This window comes from Mustela nivalis (genome assembly GCF_964662115.1).
Source record: "Mustela nivalis genome assembly, chromosome: 19".
Classification (NCBI taxonomy): Eukaryota; Metazoa; Chordata; class Mammalia; order Carnivora; family Mustelidae; genus Mustela; species Mustela nivalis.
The window spans coordinates 30,544,179-30,570,414 of NC_139038.1; the positions used below are offsets into that span (position 1 = coordinate 30,544,179).

Consider the following 26,236-nt stretch of genomic DNA (forward strand, 5'->3'; position numbering starts at 1 on the left):
CTCTCACATCTCTTACTGAGTTCCTTCTGTTAGTACCCCCTGGTTTATGGTCCAGACCTGATTCTCATGCCCACGCTTTTCCATCTGGAGGGACCATGAGTGGGAAGGGGAATGAGGAACCAGGACCCCCAACACAGACACGTTTAGATGCCCTTAAAACTGGGCTCTGGTAAAACCTGGCATAAGGAAGGTCAGTCAGTGTCTTCAGGAGCTGGGGAGGGCCCAGGAAGACCCCCCCCACCACCACACACGGTGACACTGATTCCAAAACTTGCACCCCAGCACCCCAGGCCTGGGACACCGAGAGATGTGTGCAAAGGTGAGACTTTTGGGGCACCTGCCGCACACTGGGCTCTGGGCAGAGGAGCATCTAACACCTGATTGTGTTTTATCTACATGGCCTCCTGCAATCCACACAACACTGTGGCCCCAGAGTCAGGATTCAAACCCTGGGTGCTCAACCACAGTGTTCCACTGTCCATGGTGAATCCCTCCCAACCCAGCAGCAGTCCCCCAGGGGGTCCCTTCCCTGGAAGCAGGTATGTGGCCCCGCCAAGGAAGGAAGGAACTGCCCAGATCCTGTTTCCTAGACTGCTGTGTGCTAGCTGCTCTGAGCAGAGGGGGCCAACAGCTCAGCTGCCTCCCCCACCCCCTGCAGCCCCAAGGGAATGACATTCCCCTCCTCCTGAGAACCTCCCCCTCAAAAAGCCACATGCAGGGCGCCTGGGTAGCTCAGTGGGTTAAGCCGCTGCCTTTGGTTCAGGTCATGATCTCAGGGTGCTGGGATCAAGTCCCACGTCGGGCTCTCTGCTCAGCAGGGAGCCTGCTCCCCCCCCCCCCCCCGCCTGCCTCTCTGCCTACTTGTGATCTCTCTCTGTCAAATAAATAAATAAAATCTTAAAAAAAAAAAAAAGCCACATGTATGCAAATCCCCATCTCAGGCTCCGTTTCTAGGGCACCTAATCTAACTAAGATGAGGTCATGTCTGATTTCTCCAGCCTAGAATCTTCCTGTATGGTCTCCGTCCTTCCAGAAAGAGTCTCACTTTTTGGCTCACTCAGCCTTTGAAGCCATTTCTCGTCTGCCCCCTGCTGACCTCCCCCCAACCCACTTTGCTTCTAAGGTCCTGTGCTAGCCCACCACTCAGAAGAAGGGGAAAGACCGACTTCTTTGGACTTCCTAGTGTGATGTGGATTTGCCTCCATTCCCAGATGCCCCCTGGTGCATTGCAAGCTTTGTTGGGTGTTGATTTGGCTGGACATTCCGTAAAGTGTTTTCCTGGAGCTATAGAAAACCCAGTTAGTTCCCAGGATTCTGAGCTGGAGGAGAAAGGAGCAATGGCATAGATTTTTTTTTTTCCCCAGGAACGTGGAAAATCTGGGGTGGTTCTGAGCGTAGCAGGTTCTCTGGGGCCACACCAACCTCAGGGCTGGTTGGGGCTAGGATGAGTAATAGTTGTTAGGCAAAATAACCTGCTTGAGAAATGAACCAGGTCTTAGTTTGGCTGTTGATTCATCACCAAAGAATGAGAGGTATTTCCCCCTCCCTCCAGTCTCCTTCAAAGAGCAACTATGTTTTTGTGTTCTGCATTTGCCTTGGGCCAGTAGAGAAATCAACAAGTCTTGATTTATTAGTACAAAGCCTCCTACCTTAGTCAGGATTCATCCAGCGGCAAAGAACAGAATCCCACTGAGATTGGCTTCTGCCAAAACAGAATCCATTGTTTCTTGTCCTTGGAAAGTTGGGGGTGGGACAGCTTCAGGAATGGCTCAATCTAGGCACTTGGGCAGTGTTGTCAGGGATCTGTCTCCACCTTGTGGCCCTGGTTTCCTCTGTGTTGCCTTCATTCTCAGATGGGCTCTCTCCACCTGCTGGCAAAGATGGTGCCCTCAGCCCCAGGCTTTTATCTCACTGGCCCAACAGAGATTTCCTCTTTAAAACTTCTAGGCACAGTCTTGGGGTTTGAGTCTCATTGGCTCAGCTTGGGTCCTGTGCCCATTACTGAAGCTATCACTGTGGGCAGCCTTGGTTATGTGCACAGTTCAGCCCTGAGCACCTGGGGTGCGGCTGGGAAGAAGGGGAGTTCGCGACACTCAGAGTGGGTGTCTACATTGTAGGGGGTGGAGACTGGGCTGTCTGGCAGAGGCTTGTGGTGCCAGTGGCGGGGTGTCTCTAGGGAGGCAGGCTTCTGAGTGGCAAAGGCCTGCCCCCCCTGGCAAGGAGGATCAGATCCCAGTTTCATCAGACTTAGAAAAGCAAAGTAATGAGATCATTCTCCCAAGTATTATGGAAAAATTCATACCATTTACTGGGAGCAAGTCCTAAATTCTGGGACTTTCCTCAGCTCAGTCTCCAGAACTTTTAAGGAAGTGGCTAAGGACATAGGATCTGGAGTTCATCTCTGGGTAGGAATCCTGGCTCTGCCATTGACTAGCTGTGTGGCCTTGGGGCAGTCACTCGACCTCTCTGTTGCCTCCATTCTCTCATCTGAAAAATGGAACCATGACATTTCCTGCTCATGGGACCTCTGTGAGGATTAAATGAAGCTCTGAGATGTTGAATGGCTTGGCCTCATCTCTGGGTGAGGATTAGCACCAGCTCAGGTGACCCCACATTCTAGGCTCTTTCTGTCCCCAGCACTGACAAAAGCAAGAGCTCACTGACTGCTGGATGAGTGAAGGAAAGGTTTTCTCTCCTTCTGCTCTGGGCTCCGTCACTGGGCTCCCTGTGCGCTCAGCCCAGGGGAGCTCAGGGTCTCCCGAGAAGCCTGTCTTAGACTCCGATCCCCCAAAAAGCAGACTCATAAACAGATATGGGGGGAGGTCATCCCAGGGAACGCCGTCATGTCATCGGACCATGCCGACCTTCACAGAGTCTCATGCACTGCTTTGTTTCCACCCTCTAAACCTCATGCATGTTCCTCTTCTGGCAAATTCTAACCGAGAACCGCATGAGGAGAATGTTCTGGAAACTGGTTTCCAACTTAACTGGATGGATGCAGCACACTTTTCTCCCCTCCTCAGGTCCTCTAGTCTGGAGCCCGACAGTTGGGTACATCGACTCTCCCTCCCATGACCCGCTTCTCCTCCTAGAGGCTGCTGATTTCCTAAACTAGTCTCAGGCAGAATTCCAAGAGGGGGAAGGTGGAAATCCAGCTTCCTAAGGCCTAACCTCAAAACTTGCAGGATCACTTCTGCTGCATTCTATGAGTCAAAACAGGTCACAAGACCGGCCCAGATTGGAGGGCCAAGGAAACAGATTCTGTCCCTTGATGATAAGAATTGCAAATTACTGTGGCCTTTTTTTTCGATTATAACACACCTAGCCACCACGTTGGAAGTTTGTTATGAGAAATGTATTTATGTACGATGACAGAGAATGTCAATGGAGCCTCCTCAAGATGTGCAGTGCACAACCTGTGCAACTGTTCACATGGCCCTGCTCATGCCACGGGCTTCGCCGTTCTCACACACTCACTGTGGTAGGCATCTGTTACTTTTATTTTTTTTATTTTTTTTTTAAGATTTTTATTTATTTATCAGAGAGAGGGGGGGGAGATAGCAAGCACAGGCAGACAGAATGGCAGGCAGAGGCAGAGGGAGAAGCAGGCTCCCTGCCAAGCAAGGAGCCCGATGTGGGACTCGATCCCAGGACGCTGGGATCATGACCTGAGCCAAAGGCAGCTGCTTAACCAACTGAGCCACCCAGGCGTCCCGGCATCTGTTACTTTTAAATGCCCAGGGACCAGCACTCCTTTTGGGGTTAGTCACTATCCACCCATCACCTGTATTTTAGCAGGGCCGACCCTCTCGAAGTCCAGGTGTGGACATGTGCTCGGGAATTCTATCACCCTAACCATAGGAATCGGGTCAAATGATCCACACCAGACCAGTGAGATTCAGTCATGGGCCTTTTGCTGAAACTGTTGGAAAAAGGTGTTCTCTTTCCACCTTTTTGGGTTGGTTGGCTGGTCAGAAGCCTGGAACTGCTGGAGATCATCTTTATAACCAGAAAAGAAGGGACTCCTTGAGAATGAAATAGTCGCAGAGGAGAGCAGAGCTGAGAGAGAGAGAGAGAGAAAGAGAGGGAAAGAAAGAAGGCGAGAGAGGTTCCTGATGACAGCATTTGAGCTCCTGGATCCAACCATGCCTGAAGTCCTTACCATGGACTTTCCATTTATGTAAGCCCATACGTTCCCTTTGATGTAAGTTTCTAGCCCTTGCAACCAAAAGACATTTTAATGATACAGTGCTGTACAGCTACTTGGGTCGTAATGAGGATTCAATGAGCTAACAATATATATGGAGTACACAGATTATAGGGAGCCCTCTTCTCCTCCCCCCACCACCAGTGGATATAGTTACAACTTAAAATCTACTGAACATACTAAACCGTTTGGAACAAGCGCAGTTGGGTTTGGCTGGTTGTAGAACACTAAACACGCAAAACCAAAATTTTACATTACCGCCTGGACTCTGGACACCCTCTCTTCTTCATTTAAATTCCAAAAAGGCGGCAGAAAAGCCACGGCTTTAAATAACCATGTGAAATGATGCAAGAACAATCTCAAGAGACACCCTTTGTGTTTTCTCTGCAAGAGGACAGACGTGGGGCCGTGTGGAGAGATGGAAATCTGCAAAGACCGTCTCCTCCATCTGCACAGAATTAAAAAGAAGTTCACGAGTGTGGGGTCTAGAAGGGGCTCTCTCACAACTGCCTCCTCCCTGGGCACTCGGGCCGCCCTGAATTTGTTTTTTCTGGGCCTGAGCTTAGATGTCGGGCCTGGGTGGAGGGGGTCCTGGGATTTCTCCCCACCCAGCGAGTCGGGGGAGACCGCAGGCGGCTCGGGGTCTGTGTGTTTGGAAAAGCATTCCAGCTGATTGTTTACCCTGTGTCTACTGCAGGCCCACGAAGGTGGCCACACGGGGCCTTCCAGATGCTTCCAGCTGGGACCCCATAAACAGGCCATGCTGCCTAGCCCATCACAGGGCCTCGTCCGCCTTCCCCACTCATGCTGCTGGAGTGGGTTGCCAAAAACCCAACTCTCCCCCACCCCAAACGAGTGCGTCTGTTTCCGCCCCCCCCCCGCCCCCCGCCCTCCACCCACTGCTTTGAACTGGCAGGTCAAGGACCAGAGCAAACCCACAGATGCCTTTTGTTTTGGTCTGTTTTATTTTGTGTCATATTGTTTAATCTGAGCTGGCAATTCAAGCTCATGGGGTTTCATAGGGGACTCTGGATTCTGGTTTGGCTTTTAAAAATGGGAAGGTCTTGCAGTCCCGGGCCAGCCCCCCCGCCCCCCTGGCCCCAGTCAGCAAAAACTGGCCACAGATGTAAGGAGTCCTTGGATCCAGCCCCGAGTTTCAGTGGCCTCCCCAAGCAGGCTCTGACACCGGGACCTGGGTGCGCAGCAGTTTGTAAGGGAGAGGGTCCTAGGAAGCACGGAGGGGGCCTGGGAAGGGAAGCTGGTGTGAGTGGGCGGTCCCTGCTTTGGGCCTGCGGGGCAGGCCTGGGACACTGCTTAGAACCCGCCTTGGAGTCCTGCTGCCTGAGGGGCCAGAGAACTGGCCTGGTACCCCGCAGCTCCTGTCTGTCACTGGTGGGGGGGCTGTGTCTGGGATATTTCTGCTCAAGAGGAAAACCTCAGGTAGAAAGTCACAGATGGAGAGTCACCCCCGTCCATGCTGTTGACGTGTCCTGGCTGGGCACCCTTTATGTGGGGCCTTGTTCTCTGTTTGACACAGTCCCCACCCCTCCCTATCGCCTGTCCTCCTGGTAGGAGGCCGCGTGGGATTCCTTCCTCGTGCGGTCATACTCAGTGTGGCTGATTTTCCTACAGAGGAGAAACACTGCATCCCCTGCAAACGTGCAGAAGAGAACTGTTAGCTCAGGATGCCCGTGGTTAGAGGCATACTCGGCTCACTTCTTTTTCTGCAGCTGGCTTGGTCCCGGCAGGGGGCCGAGCCGGTGGTCTCTCACACGCCATGGGCAGTGCCCTTGGACCTCGCATGGCAGCTAGGGCCCCCTTTTAGGGGCACAGGCTTCCACCCGAGATCCCACGCAGAGCTGTGCTGAGCTCTCAGCTCACGTCTCCTTCGCCCATCCCCACGACAGGCCCCAGCAACCCCCTCGAAACGCTCCATCTTCCAGCAAGCAGGGACATTACGGGGGTCCCTTGCTGGGAAGAAAGCCATCTGGTGCTTAGCCCACCACACACAACAAAAGCCCAGACAAACCCATCTGACGTGCTCACTAGCTGTTCCATTCCGACAGTATCCAGAGTAGCGGCAGACCCCCCAGGTTAAGGGCTCCAACCCCCGCAGCCCCTACTTGAGATGCCAGCCTCCCCACCCTTCTCCCCAGCTGACTACAAACTTGGGGTTCCCCATGACTCCCCCCGCCCCAGCTTCAGGTTCCGTGATTTGCTAGAAGGACTCACAGAACTCAGGAAAGGACTCTCTTGTTCTTACAGTTTTTTAGAAAGGAATTTTTTTTTTCCTCTACAGGAGAATTTTTATTACAGAGGAATAGCCAGATAAAGGGGGACATGAGGTCTGAAAGGCCCCTGAGCACAGGGTTCTCAGTCCCCGTGGACCTGGGCTACGTGGGTGTGTTCACCCGTCTGGAAGTCCCTCGAGCCCCATCATGTAGGGGTTTTTATTGAGGTTTCATTATTACGGAGGCGTGACCAGGCCACTAGGGAATGAGCTCAGTCCTCAGGGTCCCGATCCTCCCCCTGCCTGGAGTCATCTCATTAGCATGCGGAAGACCCTCTATGAGGCAGGATGTTTTAGGGGCTCTGGTCAGGAACCCCCGGCCAAACCCAAACACCTATATTTTAAGATGGCCTTCTTTCTTCTGTGTTTCTCAACTCCTTCAGCTCGAAGATGTCTTCTCCTTGCTGGAGCTGGTCCCCTCGGCACCTGCGACATCTTTCTGACACCCGCCTGAGCCTCAACTTCCCAGTCTGTACCTGGGGATGACCCGTTCCTTGCATGTGTCGTGGGCATGAACGAGATGTACGGGTGCATGCGAGTGTGCACCAGTCCCCAGGACTGGCAGGGAGACAAGGGGCCCTGCAGTGACACGCGTCCCCATCATTCCCATCTTCGAGATGAAACCGAGCTTCGGTGAGTGAAAAGTGGCTTTGCCCAGAGGCACCTGGCAGCAGCATGGGGCAAAGTAGAGGCTGGCTCTCTTGAGTCCAAACTCCGGTTTCCAGGATGTTCCTTGTGTGCAGCCCTTTCTGTAACTACCACCGTGTTCCTAGTTCCGCAAGCCTGAACTGCCAATGGTTACCTGCCTGCCCAACCTGCACCTGCACCACACCTTGGATCCCATTATCTCCCTGCACCTGTGCCACACCTTGGATCCCATTATCTCCCTATAATAATGCCCTCCTCTCTCCTCTGTCAACGAACCCTGGCTTGCCCGGAGCTGCTTCCTCCTGGAAGCCTTCCCTGACTGCCTTCTCCCTCTGGGGGCTCTCCAGGCAGCACAGTCTGAATCAGCCTGGGCTTTGCCCTCCAGGAGTTGGCAGTATGTGCATCACGGGTGCCTCTGCTGTGGGGCAGGTCTAAGCAGGCAGACAAACCCAGCTGTGAAGGAGGTCCCCAGATAATTAGGAGAAAGCAGCCCCAGGGACCTGGCATCTGGCTGCATGGCTGTCTCCCCTCCCCCCCCACTGCTGGGGTGGTACAGGAGATCTGGTCTTTCTGCCCAAGTGAGTGTCTTTCCCTCTCTCCCACCATAGGGATTGGAAGTGGAAACCTAACCCAGAATCAAGAACCCGACCAGCTAGTCCTCTCCGGGAAGAGGGCACCTCCTGGTTATGCCCCCCACAGGACAGCTTTTGCAGGGACCACGTGTCCCTGAGCCTCTCCAGGGAATAGGGATCTGGAGTGATGGGGAGGGGACCCACCCCCGTCAGAAAATAATGGGAAGCTCTGATGGCACCCAGTCACCTCTGGTCTAGCAAGGTGGACTTGCTCCCACAGAGGGCTGACTCACCCCTACCACGTCATTTCAGCCCCTCCTCGCCTCCCCGCCCTTCCTGGGGGGTCAGACAGATAGAGAGGTGGGGAGCAGGGGTGAGGAAGTTGGTGGCCAGTTGTGAGCTGGGGCAGGGAAGTGGGGACACCCTCTTGCTCTCTGACAGGGCTCTTTAGGAGCTCAGGAACCAGGCCTTTTGAGCTCTGGCCTTGGGTATCTTTCTCTGCAGGTTCCCAGGACACGTAAGTGTCCTGCCGGCTTGGGGGGGGGGACTTCTAATGCCCACATGTCATGTGCAGTGTGCTCTGGCCAGAGGTGGCCCTGTGAGAGGCCAGCCAGCCATTCCCATGGAAACCACGGAATAGACTAAGGCCCCTCCTTCCTCATTCTCTACCTGCCTTCCACCTGGTTTGGGCCTGAGCATCTCCCCACCCAGGCTGTCCCACCCCACCCCCAATGCTGCAGCCTAAGTCCATTGCGCTCCCCAAAGCCACAGTGTCCCAGGCCTGGGAAACCGCCTGGTCTGACTTACTGCAGAGGCCCAGTGGTAAATCTGGACCCAGCTAGCCTTGTTTGCGCAAGATTCACTCCTCCGGTTTCGGTGGCGTGGGCGGTGCCCTGAGATCCTCAGGCTCTAAGGCTGAGTTTCCATCCTCCCCAGGGGCACGCGGCCGCGCTGGGCACCTACGGTCCGATATAGCTCTTTGCCAGGCCAGGTGGTGATCTCAGAGCCTCCAGGGGAGAAGGGAGGGCACCGCATGTCACTTGTGTGTTTGCGCAGGGGTGCAGGGGGAGGCCGCTCACATTCCTCTACCCTGCCTACAGCACCGCAGCCAAAAGGCTTGGGGGGGGGGGGACATGCTCTAATTAGCTGCTGCTTTAATAGCTATTTCCAGGTAGTGGTGGGTGGTAAAGAGTTTTTATAGGCATGTCCTCTGGAGGTAGGGTTACTAGATTTAGCAAATAAAAACAAAGAATGTCCAGCTAAATTTAAATGTCAGACAAACAGATAATTTTTAGTGAAAATATATTCCCATGAAATATTTGGGATGTACCTATGCTAAAATTTTTTTTTAGTCATTGTTTATTCAACACATTTCACTGACAACTCTGTTTTTTTTTCTTTTTGGTAACCCTATCTGGGAAGTAAGAGAGCCCACAAACTTTGAGGTTCTTACCCCTTTGGCTTTTCCTTCCTCCCTCTCCCCCTGAGATTTAGTTATTTGTGTGTACTGGGCGGGGAGGGGTGTCAAAGTATTTCAGTCCGGATTGACATTTGTGATGAGGTCTTGGTCTGTCCCCCACATACAAACTGGCCTCCCAACTCCACCCATGTGAGTCCCTGGCCACATGAGCTAGCTGGTTCATCATGGGCCATCTTGAATGGTTGTGCAGATTGTACACAGTGCAACTCCATATTTGAAAATACAACCCTTTGCAGTTGTGCAGTGCGCAACCTGCACAACCCTATACAGCAACGCTGTTCCCATGTCTAGACTTTAACCACCAGGAGCTTTCTGTCTCTCATTTGCTCCTTAAATTGGTCTGGCCAAGGACACCATCCCCTTGCCCCCAGCTCCCTACATCTAAGGAAAACTTGGGCAATCTGGGAAGGCACTGGAGCCGTGTTTAAAGACAGTTGAGTGCCCAGGCTGTGCACAGAAGGGCTTTTGATTCTCAGGGCCGACCTGACATCTGCTGGAGGGGCACTCCCTTCCCGCTGCCCGGCGTGTGCAAAGAGCCGGATTAAAGATTTCCTGCCCGCCTGCCCGCCCACCACATCCTTTCCCGCTCCTCGGCTTGGACAACCCCCCAATCTAGGCATAATTTTAGAAACTTAATAAGATGCTGTGCCTCACATTCTTGGCCTGGAGCCTGTGGGGGCAGGTCCTAAAAGAATACAGACATTTCTTTCTTAGGCCATGCCAATAGAGATCCTCTGTTTTCCCTGGGGACAGGTTTCTGAGGGGCCATTGTACATAGATGGGCTCCTTGCACACTCGCTCCTTTGTGGGGTCCCCCCACCACCCCATCCCACCCGTGCTGGATTATTTTGCAGGGTCAATGCCAGCTTCTCTTTGCCTTCCCTGCGGTTCCCAAAGCTACCAGGAGCAGCAGGGATGGGGGTAAGGGGCCTGGATCCATGGCCCCCGGTGGCGGTGGCTGTAAGGATCTCTTTGCCCATTGCTGAGGTCATTTGCTATCTTGAAGCTAGAAATGTTGGACAAGGGCCTCTGGGTCCAGGGAAAGAAGACTGGCATGATTTTAGGATCAAGAGCTTGGACAGCAGGGAAGGCTTTTGTCCCTTTCCCAAGCCAGAAAAGCCTCCGTGGCCTTTTCAGATTTCAAGGAATTGCCTCATTCCTGGAATGGGTGTTCTCGAGGTTTCTGGAGTTCAGGGGAAAAGTTGGTAGGAAGAGGCACATCCAGAGTCTAATGGCTAGTGACTCAAGTCTATGAAGCACTTGTCTGGCAGGCTTTTGCTACAAGCATCTCCCTCATCTTCCCTTCCTTGAAACATCGCAGATGGGCAGCCATCGATGTGCCCATTTTACAGATAAGGAAGCCAAGGCTCTGGAAGATGAGGGGCCCAGGGTCACGCAGCAAGGCCGGGTCATAGCTGACCCTCGGCCTTGAGAGTTACCCCCCACCCTATCTTTGGTGGTGGTTTTAAAAACAGCTTTTTTGAGATCTCATCACGGAACATCATGTGTTCAGATGTGAGGATGACCTGGCTGGGACATCCGTCACCGCATGGATCTCGGGGGTTGATCTGGCTGCTCTGGTTGGCTGGGCAGGGGCCCCCTTCCTCCCTCGCTGCTGCACATGTGTCCCTCCCTAAGCTTTCCCCAATCAAGACGGGAGGACCAGTCTGCTGTCAAGGGTATCCGAGGAACTGTGCGTTCTCAAGGCTTATCCACATCAGAATGTGTGTCAGACGTGACTTCTTTTATGACCAGATAAGATTCCTGGATGTGGACGGATCTCGTAGTTACGCGTTTGTCTGTTGATGGACGTTTGAATTGTTTCCGCCTGTTGGTTATTGTAAATGGGGCTGCTGTGAACATTCTTTTTTTTTTTTTTTTTAATATTTTATTTATTTATTTGACAGAGATCACAGGAAGGCAGAGAGACAGGCAGGCAGAGAGAGAGGGGGAAGCAAGCTCCCTGCTGAGCAGAGAGCCCGATGCTGGGCTCCATCCCAGGACTCTGGGATCATGACGTAAGCCGAGGTAGAGGCTTCAACCCACTGAGCCACCCAGGCACCCCATGCTGTGAACATTCTTGGGCCGGTTTTCCATTCTTTCATGATTCTCCCCTCCCCTGTCAGAGGAAAGCTTTTCTCGAGCCTACCTGTGGGCCTTTCTTGTGCTAGGATATCCCTGCCTGGGGACCCCTGCCCAGTCCGATCTGACTGATGCCTCGGGCTCCAGCTGACCTCCCTGCCCTTGCAGGGGTCACTCTCTGTTCTTCCTGGCTTCTGCACCCCTTTGCCCTGCCATCCTCTTGCTGTGTGATGCTGGGCCACTTGCTCAGCCTCTCTGGACCCCAGTGTCTTTCTCTGTGAAATGAGGACCTCATTCTGACCACATGGGGCTGACATGGGTAAGAGCTCTGCGTGCTGGCAGCCCAGAGACAGGCGATATGACATTGGGGCGAGCCTCTCTTCGTCTCTGCAGGTGGGGGACCAGGGAGGGGCGGAATTCTCACCCTGCCAAGCCCCATCCCCGCCCCAAGCTCTGGGTACTGTCCTTAAACACCCTCAGACCGTCTTGGAGGAGCTCGGGCTAAAGCATATGTTCTTCCCCACATGCAAGTTCACCACTCGAGGACATTTGGCCACAGACCTCTTCAACTGTCCCACGGGGATGAGGGTGCTGTTGGCCTCTGGTGGGCGGAAGCCAGGGCTACTGCTGAGCATCGTCCGGGGAACAGGACAGCCCCCAGCAACGAGTCCTCCAGGCCCCAATACCGAGAGCACCAAGATTGAGAAACCCTGATCTAATAGGTAGTACTGTTGCTCATTTCTCGTCTGTGTATTAACTCACCTGTTAACATGGTTTGATACTGAAGTATAATTGACATAGAATGTTATGTTAGTTTCAGGTTACAATGTATCAGTTCTGTTTGTGTATGTGGTGAAATGGTTACCACAACGAATCCAATTACTGTCACTATACAGTTACGAAACCCTTTTTTTTTTTTTCCCTTTGGATGACAGCTTTCACAGTCTACTCTCTTAGCAACTTCCAAATACGCACCGTGATGGGACAGACTGTAGTTAACCGTGCTGGACATCGCATTCTCATGACTTGTTTCTTTTCTAACCAGAAGGTGGTACCTCTTGATCCCCTTCATCTGTTTTGCCCTCCGTACCCCCACCCCCACCCCGCCAGCAGCCACCAATCAGTTCTCCATATCTATGAGCTTTGCTTGGTTTTGATTTCTTTGTCCTGTTTTTTTTTTTTTTTTTAAAGATAACACATATAAGTGAAGTCATTCAGTAGTTCTCTTTCTCTGTCTGACTTATCTCACTTAGTGTCAGACCCTCCAGGTCCATCCATGTTGTTGCAAATGGCAGGATTTTATTCTTTATTATGGCTGAATAGTATTCCCTGGTAAATCTGTACCACAGCTTTTTATCCATTCATCTGTTGATGGACACTTCGGTTGTTTCCATGTCTTGGCTCTTGTGAATAATGCTGCAGTAAACATGGGGCACAGAACATCTTTCCAAATTGGTGTTTTTGTTTTCTTTGGATAAATACCCAGAGTTGGAATTACTGGGTCAGATGGTAGGTCTAGTTAAAAACTCTTTTTTTTTTTTTTAAATGATTGTATTTATTTGTTTGAGAGAGAGACAGAGAGAATGGGAGAAGGGGCAGAGGGAGAGAGGGAGAACCAGGCTCCCCCCTGAGCAGGGAGCCCGATGCGGGACGTGATCTCAGGACCCTGAGATCATGACCTGAGCTGAAGGTGGACACTTAACCTACTGAACTACCCAGGTACCCTGAGTTTTAACTTTTTGAGGAGTTTCAGTACTGTTTTCCAAAGTGGCTGTATCAGTTTGCATTCCCACCAATGGTGCATGAGGGTTCCCCCTCTCCACATTCTGTTTTTTCTTGTCTTTTTCACACTGGCCAGTCCGGCAGGTGTGACGTGATAGCTCATTGTGGTTTGGGTTTGCATTTCCTTGACGATGAGTGACCTTGAGCATCTTTTCATGTGTCTGCTGGCCATCTGGATGTCTTTGGGAAAAGATGTCTATCCTGATCCTCTGCCCATTTTAAAATTAGATTGTTTGTTTTTTTGTTATTGAGTTGTAGTTCTTTCTTTTCAGATATTAACCTTTTGTTGGGTTTATGGTTAGCAAATACCTTTTCCCATTTGGTAGGCTGCCTTTTCATTTTCTTTCTTTCTTTCTTTTTTTGTGCAGAAGACTTTTAGTTTGATGTGGTCCCGTTTGTTTAGTTCTGCTTTTGTTTCCCTTGCTTTTGGAGTCGGCTCCAGAAAAACCATCACTCAGAGTGATGTCAGGGTGCCCACCACCTGTGTTTTCTTCTGGGAGTTTTATGGTTTCAGGTCTCACAGGGAAGTCATTAATACACTTTGAGTTAGGTTTTGTGCGTGGTGTAAGACAGTGGTCTGGTTTCATGCTTTTGCTTGTTGCTGTCCAGTTTTCTCAACACCATATATTGAAGAAAGTTTCCTTTACCTACTGAATATTCTTGCCTCCTTTGTCATAGATTAATTGACCATATATGTGTGGGTCTATTTCTGGTTCTCTTTTCTGCTCCACTGATGCATGTCTCTGTCTTTTTGCCAGTACCGCATTCTTGATTACTGTACTATTGTAGCATAGTTGGAAATCACAGAGCATGATGCCTCCAGCTTTGTTCTTTTCAAGATTGCTTTGACTCCTTGGGACCTTTTGTGATTCTGTACAAGCTTTAGGATCGCTTGTTCTATTTCTGTGAAAAATGCCAGTGGAATTTTGATAGGGATTGCATTGACTCTGTAGATCGCCTTGGGTAGTGTGAACATTTTGACAACATTAATTCTTCCAATCTAGAAGCATGGGATAGCTTTCTGTTTATTTGTATTTTCCATTTCTTTTTTTTTTTTTAAGATTTTACTTATTTTTTTGATAGACAGAGATCACAAGTAGGCAGAGAGGCAGGCAGAGAGAGAGGAGGAAGCAGGCTCCCTGCGGAGCAGAGAGCCCGATGTGGGGCTTGATCCCAGGACCCTGGGACCATGACCTGAGCTGAAGGCAGAGAGGCTTTAACCCACTGAGCCACCCAGGTGCCCCGTATTTTCCATTTCTTTCATCAGCATCTTACAGTTTCCAGTGTACAGGTCTTTCATCTCTTTGGTTATATTTACTCCTAGGTATTTTATTCTTTTTAATGCAATTATAAATGGAATTATTTTCTTAATTTCTCTTTCTGATAGGTTGTCGTTAGTATATAAAAATACAACCGATTTTTGTTTGTTGACTTTGTACTGAATTATTTATAACTTTTCTGAATTTATTAGTTTGAACAGGTTTTTTTTTCTGTGGTCCTTAGGGTTTTCTATGTATAAAATCATGTCTACAGCTAGTGACAGTTTTCCTTCTTCCTTTCCTAGTTGGATCTCTTTTATTTCTTTTGCACACCTAATTGCTAGGGCTAGCATTTCTAGTACTATGTTGAATAAACATGGTGAGAGTGAACATCCTTGTCTTATTCCTGATCTTAATGGAAAAGCTTTTGGCTTTTCACTGTTGAGTATGATGTTAGCTGTGGGCTTGGCATACACGGCCTTTAGTATGTTGACATATGTTCTGTTCATACCTACTTTGTTGAGAATGTTTTTTAAAATCGTAAGTGGATATTGAATTTTGTCAAATGCTTTTTCTGCATCAGTTGAGATGATCATATGATTTTTATCTTTCATTTTGTGTTGTGGAATATCATGTTGATTGATTTGTGGATGTTGAACCATCCTTTTATCCCTGGAATAAATCCCTGTATATATTTATTTATAATCTACCCCTTGCCAAAATGGATTGGAAGTGACTAACAAAGATTGCAACAAAACAATAAGATTTTTTAAAAGGAGGAAATGATCATTAAAAAAATAATAATAGGGGCGCCTGGGTGGCTCAGTGGATTAAAGCCTCTGCCTTCAGCTCAGGTCATGATCCCGGGGTCCTGGGATCAAACCCCACATCCGGCTCTCTGCTCGGCAGGGAGCCTGCTTCCTCCTCTCTCTCTGCCCACCTCTCTGTCTACTTGTGATCTCTGTCTGTCAAATAAATAAATAAAATCTTTAAAAAATAATAATAATAAAATAGGAGGAAAGGAAAATAAAACAACACCCACGTTAAAGCACAATACTGCTTCCAGAGCTGGGAGGTACATTTGATCTGAGGTTCCTAGTGGCCAGAGCAAAAAGGGAAATAATCACAGGGGTCACCATTCCATCGTGGAAAACAAATTAAGAGCTCACAGGAAGCCCGGCTCCCTGGGTCTGAAGAACCCCAGGCTTTTCTCTTATCTGCCCTTTATACAGGGCCCACAGCAATATGCCAGAGCTGACAACACCGTCCTCAACGACAACCCTACGCAACAGCAAATATCACATTCTTCAGCGCCGGCCTGTGACGTAAGGCTGAGGCCAGCCCTGCAGATGCAGCCCTTTTGCAAGCACCTGACCTGAGTACGGTGGTTGACTTTCCCAACCTGCTGGGAGAAAGCAGGGTCTGTGCTTTGTTCAGAGCAATGATGAGCACAGGTGCTCTGGATCGAGATGGCCTGGGAACAGGACCCAGATTTTCTCTAGAGTAGCTGTGTGATCCTAGGCCTTTCTCTAACCCACCTTTCTTTCTTTCTTTCTTTTAATATTTAGAAAATTCTTTACTTTTAAAAAAAATTAACATATAATGTATTATTTGTTTCAGGGGTACGGGTCTGTGAATCGTCAGTCTTACACAATTCACAGCACTCACCATAGTGCATACCCTCTACAGTGTCCAACACCCGGCCACCCCATTCCTCTCCCTAATTCCCCCCTGCCCAGCAACCCTCAGTTTGTTTCCTGAGATTAAGAGTCTCTTAAGCTTTGTCTCCCTCCTGGGTCCCATCTTGTTTCATTTTTTTTCCTGTCCATTCCCCCCATGACCCCCTGCCCTGCCTCTTGAATTCCTCATATCAGAGAGATCAAATGATAATTGTCTTTCTCCGATTGACTTATTTCACTCAGCATAATACCCTCTAGTTCCACATCATTGCAAATGGCAAGATTTCATTTCTTTTGATGGCTGCATAGTATTCCATTATAGGTATATACCATTCATCCATTCATCTGTTGATGGACATCTAGGCTCTTTCTGTAGTTTGACTGTTGTGGACATTGCTGCTATAAATATTGGGATGCAGGTACCCCATCAGACCACAACATTTGTATCTTCCAAACCTTTCTGAATTCAGTTTCCTTACTGATAATAAGGGGCAGAAATACAACTTACCTCACAGGGCTGCTAGAAGAATGAAATGAAACAATATATACCCAAGACCCGCAGCGCTGGCAGAAGTAAATCCTTCATCCCTCTCCACTATGGTTTCTGTGCCATGGAGGGTGCTTGGTAAATATTTTTGGAACACTTGCATTTATTCCCTGCAAGGAAAGTTTCAGCCTTCGCAGTGGGACATATGCATTTGGGATAGCAGTGAAAAGATGAAGGTTCTGCCTGGGGGACATCCTGCAGGTGGACCGGTCAGCCCTGACCCTGCTGGACACCTGCTGGAAACCCTCTCTGCTTCCACATCACAGACAGGCAGCTTCCAAATGCTTGATTCTAGACTCTGGGGGCTCATCCCCGACTTGCCACCAACCTTTCTGGTCTACACCTGCCTGCATCCTCTGCCCCAGTGAACTGCAGACAATAGTCAAGTCACTAGGCTTGGCCCAGGGAGTGTCCTCTTTCTGGAATGTTCTCTACCCCCCCCCCCACTCTCTGTCTCGCTCATACAATAGCAGTAGCTTGAAGCATGGCCCCTTTAAAAAGTCTTTGTTGGGGCGCCTGGGTGGCTCAGTGGTTAAGCTGCTGCCTTTGGCTCAGGTCATGATCTCAGGGTCCTGGGATCGAGTCCCGCATCGGACTCTCTGCTCAGCAGGGAGCCTGCTTCCTCCTCTCTCTCTGCCTGCCTCTCTGCCTACTTGTGATTTCTCTCTGTCAAATAAATAAATAAAATCTTAAAAAAAAAAAAAAAAGTCTTTGTTGAACTTCCTATCCCAGTAGGATCTGCCCAGTCTCCTCCCCAGCTGCTTCTCTAAGACTGTGCCCAGAATGCGCATTCACTCACTCTTTGATTCAATCTGTCCAACGACCCATGTGATCCTACTGTGTGCTCACCCTTGTTCTAGACCCTGGGGTGAGAGCAGTGAGCAGAATGGACAGAAATCCCCACCCTCGGGCTCCGTCAAACCCAGAAAGCTCTCAATCAACTGCCCCAACAGAAAGTTCTCCCAACTTCCTCCTCCTCCTCCTTGTCCCCATGCCCTGGGTCCCAGGGACAGTGCAACGGAGTCCCCCAAATATGTCCCACAGGCCCCAACCTTCTTGTCCTTGCTGTTTCTCCTGCCTCGAATGCCCCCAAGATCAGCCTCGTTGCCATCCCCTTTTTCCAGGGCAGAGGCAGCAGCTCAGACAGGCTGCAGAACCTGCCTTGGGTCACACAGCTTGTATGGCCCGGAGCCATAGTAGAACTCAGATCCTTGCATGCTGTTGCTGGCGGTGGCTCTGAAATCACCTTGTGATGGACCTAGGGTCTCTGCTGGAGAAGGGAGGCAACTTCACAGGGTTCCGTGAGGCTCTAGGCCTGGGTTCAGCGGGCAATCCATCCGGCATCCCATGATCCAGCCATTCTGGGTTCCAATCCCAGCTTCGCCACCCACTGTGTTCTGCGACTAGGCTAAATCACTTCACCTCGCTGAGCACCAGCTTTCTCTTCTATAAAATGTGGTTTGCAATGGTCTCTACTCATTGGGTTATTGTAGAGATTAAAGGAGATGCCGTATGTAAACAAACACACAAAACCACATAATCCAGTAATTGTTGGCATTGAGATTCTTGTTTGTAATTATCATCCCTGGGAGTAAGTTGTTAATCGGAACCGTTCAGAATAAATACTGAGAGAACCCAGACTCTAGCTTTAGGAGTTTCTGTTCCTCAGTCTTGGCCTCACCTCCTCCAGGAAGCCCTCTCTGACTACTCTATCCTGATGCACCTAGAACCTCTACAACCTTCCTCTGTGCCCTTTTCCCATTGGCCATTATAAATGCATTTGGTGGTCTCATTTAAGTCCTGCCTCCCCATGGGACTCAAACATGGCCTTGGCCATTTCTTTTCTCCAGGGCCTGCCGTGATGGCTGGCGTCTCGTAACTGTCTCTGTGTATCTGTTGCGCGACCAGATGGCAATGGGGCAGCTTCAGATTCCTTTGGTCCTCCTTCCGGAGCCCGAAGGAGGACATTCCTGGAGTCCTCGGGGAGGAGAGAAAGCAGGTCAGGCACTCCTCGGCAGGGTGCTGATGAACGTAAAAATGCCCCCATGGGTGTCTGTGGCGACAGGCATTAACTCCTGGCCTTAGAAACTGTCACACGCCCATCTGTCTCCATCCTTGTGGGGTGGATGCAGTTAGGATTGGGTGATGCTGGCCCAGCACAGCCTCCCCTGCAGACGGAGGGCTGTTGCCAGGAAACGTGGGCTAGTTTCCCATGCCCTCTTTACCTGTTCATCCAGGTACCACCTTCTTGTTGTGTGGCCTTGGGCGGATCCTTTCCTCTCTCTGTGCCTCAGTCTTGTCCTCTGTGAAATGGGACAACAAAAGGCATTACCTTTCAGCATGGCTGTCAGGGTGCGGTACGAGCATCCTGCACAGCTTGAGAACGACTCTGAAGACAGGAGCATCTTCTGAAAATTCTTTAGCCTTATTTGTTCACCCGGCAAGGATTTAGGGAGCACCTACTATGTGCCAGACAGGCTGAGGGCCAGGGCCTGGGGACAGACTCCACAGGATCCCATTTCAAATAAACCAGATTCTTTTAAAAAATGTTTATGAGACAGCTGTGGTGTGGTGGGGGGGAATGTAAACCCAGACTGGATGACATTGGATACAATTCAGAAATGTGTTCTTTTTTTTTTTTTTTTTTTCCCCAGCACGTTGTCATTTTGCGGTTATATTTTAAGAAAGAGTCTTCATCTTTTAGAGACTGACACAGATGTGTTTACAGATGAAGTGAGATGATGTCAGAGATTTGCTTCAACATAGTGCAGTCGGTAAAACTAAAATGATTCCCCAAAACAAGTTTATTTAAAAAAAGCAATCCATGGTGCCTGGGTGACTCCATCGGTGAAGCGTCTGCCTTCGGCTCGGGTCATGATCCCAGGGTCCTGGGATTGAGCCCTGCATCGGGCTCCTTGCTCAGCAGAGAGCCTGCTTCTCCCTCTCCCTCGGTGATCTCTCTGGCATTCGCGCTCACAAATAAATCAATAAGGTCTTAAAAAAAAAAAAAAATCCAGTGGTGAAGGGAATGTGAGGGGAAGCGGATGAGATCAGTAGATGCTGTAATGATGCTTGGTGAGTTTTGCAAAAATGCAATCCCTTAACTTAGTGGATAATTACACACCCTGTGCGAACAAGGCCCTAAGGAGAAAATGGGGAGCCAGAAGTGGGGGTCCGAGTCAAAGGTCACGGTAGGAGTTTGGTGATGATTCTAACCAGGCGGTGGTGCCAGGTCCACGCACCGGAGAGGGGGCAAGGGGTGCCAAGGAAGTGCCTGCTGACCTCCTTTCCTTCTTGCTGGCCCTTCTCCTGTAGGAGCCTGCCTACAGGCTTGAGCCCCGAGAGCCCCAGACCTTCTGGAGGTCCCTGGGGGCAAAGCCAGCACTGAGCTGTGCGCCCGTCTGCTCCATCTCAACACCTGCCTGCCCCCTCCTCTCTGTGCAGCATAGAGTCAGTGCTGTGGACCGAATGTTTGTGTCCCCCAAATTCACACCTTGAAACCTAACTCCCCACGTGATAGTGTTAGGAGGTTGGGCTTTGGGGAGGTGATGAGATCCTGAGGGCGATCCATTATGAATGGGATCAGTGCCCTTGATAAAAGAGATCAGGAGCTCCCTGCCGGCTGATGCCATGCCTCCCAGCCCCTGGAACTGTGAGAAATAAATCTGCATTGTTTCCAACCACCCCCAACCCTCCCCCCACATCTACGGCATTCTGTCCCAGCAGCCCAAACAGATGGAGGCACCCAGCATAACACACTCTGGGCCATAACCTACTGATGAGGTCCACAGTGCATGAGGCCGCCCACCGAGAAAAGATGCCTACCCTCCCAGCCCTGGCTTTGGGAGCCGGAGAGCTGGGGTTCCAGGCTTCCAGGGTGGGAGGCCAGGAAAGAGACGCCCTCCCTGCCCTCCAGAGTCCTCGGGGCCCTGCTCAGAGAGGAGGATGTTGGCTCCCTGATACGGGCAGCTGGGTCCCTGATGACTCATGTCAGGGGACAACGGTGGGGATGACCTGACCACCCCAGCATCAGTTCCTTGAAAAGCTGTGAGTCCCAGCTCTTTGGGAAAACAGTTTGGCAGAGCATTTCAGTGCCCCAGAAAGGTCTATGCCTTCCTCTCCAGTGATCACACTTCTGGGAATTTGCCCAAAGGAACGAATCCTAAAAAAAAAAAAAAAAGAAAGAAAGAAAGAAAGAAAAAGAAAGGCCACGTGCCCAGTGATATCTACTGCCATGACATTGATCATAGGAAATCATCAGGTGCGCCCCACGTTTTGTAACCCTTGGTGGATTCGTAAGTCAGCATTATAAAAAAAGGAGTCAGGAGGGGTCTTTATCCTCATGGAAAATACCGATGATTTAATACTAAGCAGAAAACACAATGGCCTTTGGGGAGGAGAAGTTTGGGGGGGGGGGTCCCAGTCTGGGTCCCCAGCTGACAGCTGCAGCCCCTGGGGTGCCCATTCCATTTTCAAAAATGAAGCCTGGCATCTTAAGGCGGGTTTCCTTTTTGGAGGATCCTGGGGCTTTCTGGAAGGGATGAGAAGGATGAGTGGAAAAACCCAGGGAGGCTGTTAAATTCCTCCTGGGGAGGCAGCACCCCTCCGGACCGGAATTTGGTCTTTTTCACACTTGGCGTTTCAGACAGCCCCGCCTCTTTCTTGGAGACTGAGGTGGGCACATTTGCTTCTTCCTAAAAGGTTTTAAAAGCTCTTTATTTTATTGCAAAAGCAATCCATGTTCATTGTTAAAAAAAAAAAAAAAAAGTATAGAACTGTTTCACATGAAGGTACCCCCCATTCCCCTGCTTTAGAGAGAGTCACCTTTGGCTATTGGGGTCCTTTCTTTCTTCCTTTTCTATTTTTTTTCTTTTCCATGTCAAGGGTTTTGAGACTGGTTTTTGTGTTTTGTTTTGTTTTGTTTTTTTTAGCTCCAGGCCACAGTGAAAAAATAGATTTTGCGTAGTAACACAGTACACACAGACACTGGCATGAAACTACCTAGAAATTTTATGCAATGCTGCTTATTATAAGAAATGCTGTCTGGGGTTATCTTTCTTATCCTGTCCTATCCTATCCTGTCCTGTCTGTCCTGTCTGTCCTATCCCATTCCATCCCATTCATTCTGTTTAAAAGACAAGACAGGGGCACCTGGGTGGCTCAGTGGGTTAAAGCCTCTGCCTTCAGCTCAGGTCATGATCCCAGGGTCCTGGGATCAAGCCCCGCATCGGGCTCTTTGCTCAGCCGGGGAGCCTGCTTCCTCCTCTCTCTCTGCCTGTCTCTCTGCCTACTTGTGATCTCTCTCTGTTAAATAAATAAAAAATCTTTAAAAAAAAAAAAAAAGACAAGACAGCTGGTCATAGCCCAGTCATGTGGTTTCACGTCCCATTGCTGGCTGTGACCTTCAGGGAGACTGAGGCTGTAGGTGTTAATGTTCAAGGTCAGCTGTCCATCCCCCAACTTGCCTCTCCCGCTTGAGGACTTCACATCCCCATCTCCGGACCTGGACATACGGGGCTGGGACCGTATTTTCCCTTCTTTAATGGCCGGAGAAGAACGTCTGCAGTGACTTTTCATGATGTATCTGTCCAGCTCCTTCTCAGTAGCCATCTGCATTGTCTGCGCCCTGGACTGTCACCCGCGAGGTCCTGTGGGATGTCCCATGCGCGCACACAGCTGCAGGGACATCTGTGCCGTGAGTTCTTGGTGCAGAACCCTCAGGTCCACAAGGGAGCACCTGTCAGCCCCCTTGATGGCAGCTGGGAGTGGCCCAGAGAGGGGCTCACTGAGGGGTGCTTGGGGGGGTGCAGGAGGACGGTCTGCTCCCCACAGGGTGCCCTGCGTTCAATGACTGCACAAGATTCCTGTTTTGTTCACAACCTGCTCACACGCTGGGAAGTACCTGTTTGGGTGTGAGAAATGAGGCAGGCCCTGGATTCACTTCTGCTTTCTCCTCCTTTGCTTCCTCTTTCGTCACTGGAGGGCTTTGGAAGAGGGGACGGTCCCCTGCCCTGATTCCACAGCTCTTCCACGCCATTAGCCTTTCTGGCCAGGGGCCCTAGGGCTCTCAGGTTGTGAGATGTGGCCTGCCAGGTCCCAGGCAGGAAAAGCTAGCTCTGTGCACAGCGATTGGGAATGGGGCCCTGGCCGCTGTGAATCAGAATGAGAATTCGAGCAGTTAACGGCAGAATTTATTTGTAGTCCTACCTTAGGTTCACATCCTGGGTCTGACACAGGTGGCAAAAACTTGGGTCTTAATTGCTTTGTCACTGATAGTGGTTCAAAGAGGCGACAGCCAGTGCAAAGGCCTGAAGGCAGGACTGTGCTAGAACAGCGGGGAGGCCCGTAGGGCTAGAGAGGAGTGAGTGAGGTCAAGGCATCTGGAGATAAGGGCAGAGAAGAACCCGGTTTAGATCATCTAGACGTCTGGAGGCCTTACGGAAGGCCCTGACCACCCCCCCAACCCCGACCCCAGATTGTAAGGAAACTGAGTCAGGAGCTCAGGTTGGGGGTGGGGGTTGGTGACTTGTGTCCAGAGTTCATTTGTTTGAACCATTTTCTCATCACCGGGCTGTGGCTTATTGCCAGCTGACCCTATATAGCAGTGATTCCAGAAACAGATGAAGGCACGCTCGCAGGCCTTGTGGGTTTTGTTCTTGATGGAAGGGACGCAACACAATAGCATAGCAGCAGCTCTGAACGAGCGAAGCCGCGCTCCGTGCCAGACAAGGTGCCATGCTGCTTCCCTTCATGATATCTTCTCACTGTCACAGCCACACTGGGAGCTGGCAGGGCAGTTGAGAAACCGGGGGAGTTTGGAGGGAGGGGCCGGCTGAGGTCTTGCTGCTGGGAAGGAGCCAAAGGGAACTTTGGCCCAGGCCTCACGCCAGAACTGAAGTCATCACCGACCGTTTCCTCTGGGGGTGGGGGGCTGACCCCAAGCCCTGCTCGGAACCTCTGGAGGTGAGGCAATTCTGGGCTTCTGCGGGCCCACGTGCACAGCTCCCCCAGCCTGTACTTCTCCTTCCGTCTGGAGGAGAAGCCAGCCTTGACCCATGTTCTGCAGCTGGTGTCCAGCATCCCAGAGCTGATGGACCAACATTCCAGAAAATGCAGCAACAGGCCAGTAATGGTGTGCCTGGGAGAAAGCCCCGGATGAGGAGGTCCCTTTGAAAGGCAAATAGGAAGGCTTGAACAGATACATCCGTTCCACAGCCCTGGATTGGAGGGGTGGGGTGGTGGGGGTTGCACAGGGGTGAGTGGAATGGAGCAATAAGCAGAGTCATGCTTATTTAACACACAGTCACATGCCACACCAGCCTCTGCTCTCCCCAAACCCTGTGAGGGAGCGTTATCATTTCTGCCTCACAGATGGAGCAGTGGAGGCCCAGAGAGGTTAAGCAAAGTGCCAAAGGTCACACAGCCAGTAATGGGCACGGCGACATTTGGAGCCAAGCTTCTGTTTAGCCACCATGCTATGGAGAACTTGGAGCTTAGAACCTTCCAGAACACATAGCCCTTTCAGGCCATGGAAACTTAGAGCCTTTTCCTCCCATAGAGTCTCCTACAGAGCCCCAACCCAGCAGACAGAAAGAAGCAGTTCTCTGTGACTTGAAGCAGTCTGCCAACCTCCCCTGCCCAGCCGGGGTCTCCCGGCAGGTCCTTCCCCCTGCCAGGGCCACCTCTCGCACCTCTGTCCCTGCAGGTGCCCCGGAGACTGTGCCACCGAACTCCTCCGGGCCTCAGTGTCCGCAGCTCTAGAATAGGAGGGCTTTCGTAAGGAGAAAATGAGATGATGAATGTAGAAGTGCGTAGTCCAAGGCCTGGCAGCTAGTGGGGACTCAGCGGGTGATTCCCGTCACCCCATCATCACCATCGTTGTCACTGTCCCGTCATGGCGGTCATTCTGCATCCTTTCCCGGTTGCAGGGGCTGGCATCTGTCCCGTTGCATAGAAACGCGGACTCGCAGCACGACATCTGGGTGTCGTTATGAAGGGGGGGTCCGGGCTCTCATCCGGAGGACCCATTTTCCTTGTGCTTTTAGGGGTCCCCAGAACAGGTGACCCGGTCCTCACTCTGAGCAGGCCAGGAGGGACTCCACCGGCAGCTCCGAGGGCCTGGGGAAGATGCAAGTGCAGCCAGGTCTGGCGGGGTCTCCCACACCCCCAGGGTGGGGGAGAGGCTGACCCACGTAATGACGGCTCACCTGGGCCTCCGTCCAGGCTCTGGCTACAGGTCCCACTGCTCGCGGACAGAGACCAGGGACTGCCCGCTGACCTGGGTCTCCCGCTCCAGCCCCAGCAGACCGGGCAGATGGCACTGCCAGATAGAATGGAGAACATCCAGGGAAATGTGAGTTTTAGACAAACAAGGAGTGATTTTTCTTTGTTATTAGTCTAAATATGTCCAGGGCAATATTGGGAATACGTTATAATTCTGCAATATTTGGGACATACACACATTAAACAATCACTGACTGTTTGCCTGAAATTCACATTTAACCGGGCATCTTGTGTTTTAATTTGTTCCATCAGGCAGTTCTCCCAAGTCCTCTCTCTAACGCCCCCCTGGGCCCCCCCAGCTCACCCCATTTTGGCTCCATCTCGTGGCAGAGGAAACAAAGGGCTCGCCCGAGGCCAGGATATGGGCACAGGGTTCCCCTGGCCTCAGTTTCCCTACTTACCTGACTCAGTGGTAAGAATCTCGGCTCCTCAGGGCTTCTTGGAGGATGAGTCGTGTGATGTGTGCGGGAACTGTGTTTTGCAAACGGAGGAGGTATTGTGGAAACACAACGAACCAGAATTTGTTGTTAGGAGTAGCACAGACCGGTCCGCCGAGGCTGTTTCTGGGGACTGAGTTCCTTCTCTGAAAATTCTTTTTTTAAACAAGCAATTTGTACGTGTCCTGTAAACGTCAGATCAGTGGAGAGGAGCAGGAGGGAACAAAGAATCCTTAATTCTCATTATTTAGAGACTAAACATTGCGGTGTTCTCTATCCTTGAGAAAGTACGAAGGCCTTTTCCCAGGGGTGTGTGTGTGTGTGTGTGTGTGTGTGTGTGTGTCCCCTTTTAAGAAAAAGCAGGCTCATTAGCATTCTTCTGGACAACTTATTTTTCTCCCCCAGTCACTGTCATTTCTCAAGTTCTGGAGTGGATTCAAGGGTATTTCTCCCTTTCTGTCCTGTCCCTGTGATTCTAGGGATGTGGGCGCACATGTGTTCACGTCCCAGATCTCGTGCTGAGCCTTTTTGGGTGAGAACACAACAGCAAAGTCTTTGGAGGGAAGAGAAGCAGTCACGGATGTCGTGAAAAGCCATGTAGCCCCCGCTTTTTTTCTGTGTCCTAACAACATATATGGGATGCCTGGTTTAATTTTTTTTTTTTAAGATTTTATTTATTTATTAATTTATTAGAGAGAGAGAGAGAGAGAGCGCAGAGAGTGGCGGAGGGAGAAGGAGAAGCAGACTTCCTGCTGAGCAGAGAGCCTGATGCGGGGCTCATTCCAGGACCCTGAGATCATGACCTGAGCCAAAGGCAGAGGCTTAACTGACAGCCACGCAGGTGCCCCTACCTACATTTTTTTGAAATTGAGATAAAATTCACCTAATATAAAATTTAACATTTCAACTATTTTGAACCCTAGGATCCTGTGGCATTCAATGCATTCAAAATATTGTGCAACCGTCCCCA

At 50.7% G+C, this 26,236-nt stretch overlaps 1 protein-coding gene and 1 long non-coding RNA gene across 3 annotated transcripts in view; one reads left to right on the top strand and one right to left on the bottom strand.

Moving 5' to 3' along the window:
- The window catches only part of LITAF (lipopolysaccharide induced TNF factor), a 104,204-nt gene that overhangs the window by 45,941 nt on the left and 32,027 nt on the right, over positions 1-26,236 (top strand). The gene's annotated exons all lie outside the window — the stretch shown is intronic.
- Positions 20,880-24,335, bottom strand: LOC309854695. The gene is made up of 2 exons (XR_014306359.1): positions 24,238-24,335; positions 20,880-22,696 (listed from the first exon to the last, which is right to left on the bottom strand). It is a non-coding gene; the product is annotated as an uncharacterized lncRNA (long non-coding RNA).